General features: G+C 45.9%; 1 protein-coding gene across 3 annotated transcripts in view; it reads right to left on the minus strand.

Annotated features, from left to right (window-relative positions):
• Window positions 1-2,464, minus strand: part of csnk2b (casein kinase 2, beta polypeptide) — a 42,942-nt gene that overhangs the window by 40,196 nt on the left and 282 nt on the right. The window contains exon 1 of one of the 3 annotated variants that reach the window (XM_072549882.1): window positions 2,078-2,238. The exons of the other annotated variants lie outside the window; for them this stretch is intronic. The gene's annotated coding sequence lies outside the window, so the exon portion shown is untranslated. Of the gene's footprint in view, window positions 1-2,077; window positions 2,239-2,464 lie in introns of those variants that run through there. 3 annotated transcript variants of the gene reach the window in all.

The raw sequence follows: 2,464 nt of genomic DNA on the forward strand, positions 1-2,464 counted from the left end.
TGGGGGTTTTAATTGGACCAGTATTGTCAATGTAAAAGATAGGTTAGAGGAAGGAGTTGTAAATAGTTGTTCGTTAACTATTTTGTTATGTTTTAAGAAATAAAGTTGTTAATTTTTATTTTAAGTAGTGACCTTTGGGATAGTTCTTGGCCTCTTGAATTTTCAGATGACTGCACGGGATAAATCTTTCTCTGTTGCCAGTTTAAGCAGGGGGTTTAACCTGCTTAAGTGTTGTAAGATTATTGAAACGCACACTGATCCGGAGGGGGCTGAGAGTGTGGATGCTGAACACATGTTTCCTCTTGTCAGGAAATTTACAGCCAAAGGGCATAATTTTAAAATGAAGACAACTCCATTTTCAGAAGATGAGGAGAAATTCTTCTGACTGTAAATTTCAGGGATCCTCTGGCCCAACAAGCAGCCGAAACGGGATCAATGAACATCTTTAAGATGGGGTTAGATAATAAAGGTTTCTGGGATGCCATACAGGTGGAGTTCTGGGATGCCAGAAAGTGGAGTTCAGGCCACAATCTAAGCAACCATGATCCTGTTCAATAGCAGAGCAGGCTCTAGGAGTCAAGTGGCCTCCTCCTGGTCTTAATTCTTGTAATGCTGTTGGAAAAGCTACCATATGAAGAAAATTTGTTGTGGAAGTTATATCTAACCGTTGCAAAAAGCATGCTGCAAAATCACTCAAAAACAAGGTTTTCCTGACAACTGCACACTCTCAGTATATCAGTACAGCTTCAGTATACACTAGGTATACACTGCTGAGTTTAATTAGGTGGGAGCAAACACCTTAGCAATACTGTAGACTGATACATTCTTGCTGCTGTACCTATCTGGGTGATATTCAGAGCCCTCTCATTCACACACAATCATAAGTTCACATTTGCATTGCCTTGAGCTGGATAATCAATCCGGAAGAGTTCCTGAAGTTTTCCACCACTTACCTTGTTTGTACATTGCATTACTAATTCTGACACTGATGACTGACTTCCTTCAGAATTTGCATTGCTCAGTTTGCCATCTTGGAGATGCTGTGACCTCAAATAAGACTCGCATCTCACACCCCCTAATCCCAGGAAAATTACCATTATGGTCATTTTTCATATAAATAACAGAAATCCTTTCAGAATGTTATGCATGGACTAGTACGCACAGAGCATTTAACATCAAAAGCATGTTGTACATGTCAAAACAATAATATCTAGGAATAGCCCAACTACCAACAGCAAAACTTTACTTTGGGTCTCATCTAACATAGCATATACAACACAAAAGCTAACATGAGTTAAAACCAAAAGAACTGCAAATGCTGTAAATCAGAATCAAATTGCTGGAAAGGTTCAGCATCTGTGGAGAGAAATCAGAGTTACTATTTCAGGTCAAGTGATCCTACCTCACCATCATCAGTCTAAGGAAGGGACACTTGACCCAAAATGTTAACTCTACTTTCTCTCTACAGGTGCTGCCATACCTGCTGAGCTTTTCCAGCAACTTCTGCTGGTGTTCAGGCGCTAAACATATGCAGCAACACCATAAACAAAACAAAAAGACAACGACAAACGATCCTGGCAGCTTACAGCAATCAAACGGAAACCAAGTCAGCTAAGCCTTACCAAACAAACTGATTTCTAAAAATCTAATTGCACACACAAGGCTGCACTGCCACTAATCTACATTTCTGTAACGGAGAGAGTCAGCCCAGTAAATCCAGGCAGAGATTTTAAAGCCAGAGACATTGCAAACGACTCTGTTTTGCTTTTCTGTTTGCTCTAACGCAACCCACCCTCCCACCTCCTCCAAACCCCATCCTGGGCTGGTGTGGAGAGGACCTCCCCTTCCTCCTCCTACCACCACCTGTCTAACCACCCACAGAACCAGCCATCCATCTCCCTCACCCCCCCCCCAAGGAAAGGGGGAGAGAGAGAGAGACAGCAGTGAGCAAGAGACATTGCTGATGTTGTGAGGAGGTCAGCATCCAAATGGGGGATGGGGGAACTTACTATAATACCATATTGTAACAAACCAGACCAAATCAGGGCGGCGGCGGCAGCACGGAGAGATGTCTAACCTGTGTCTCGGGAGCCTGTAGGCCGTGTGTGGTATTTTGGTTGATGTGGAGGAAGAAAGACACTATCAAACGTGGCCCTGCTTCCCTGGAATGGGGGGGGGGGAGAGAGCGGGAGGGAGAGATGTGATGGCACCGCGCCTGCGCACGGCGGCTTGCGGCCTCGCAACCACCGTCACTTCCGGCCGCCCACCACCACCCGGACTACATTTACCGTCGGCCATAGCGCAGCGGTACGTCACGTCCGGGGGTCACACCACGACTACATTTACCGTCAGGCACCGCGCCGTAGCGCTGCTGCTGCTGCCGCCGCCGCCGCCATGTTCGTCACATCACGACTACATTTACCGTCAGGCACCGCGCGCCCTCTCCTCCATCTCCACCCCCCCC

The sequence above is a fragment of the Chiloscyllium punctatum genome, chromosome 30, assembly GCF_047496795.1.
Source record: "Chiloscyllium punctatum isolate Juve2018m chromosome 30, sChiPun1.3, whole genome shotgun sequence".
In the NCBI taxonomy this organism is placed as follows: Eukaryota; Metazoa; Chordata; class Chondrichthyes; order Orectolobiformes; family Hemiscylliidae; genus Chiloscyllium; species Chiloscyllium punctatum.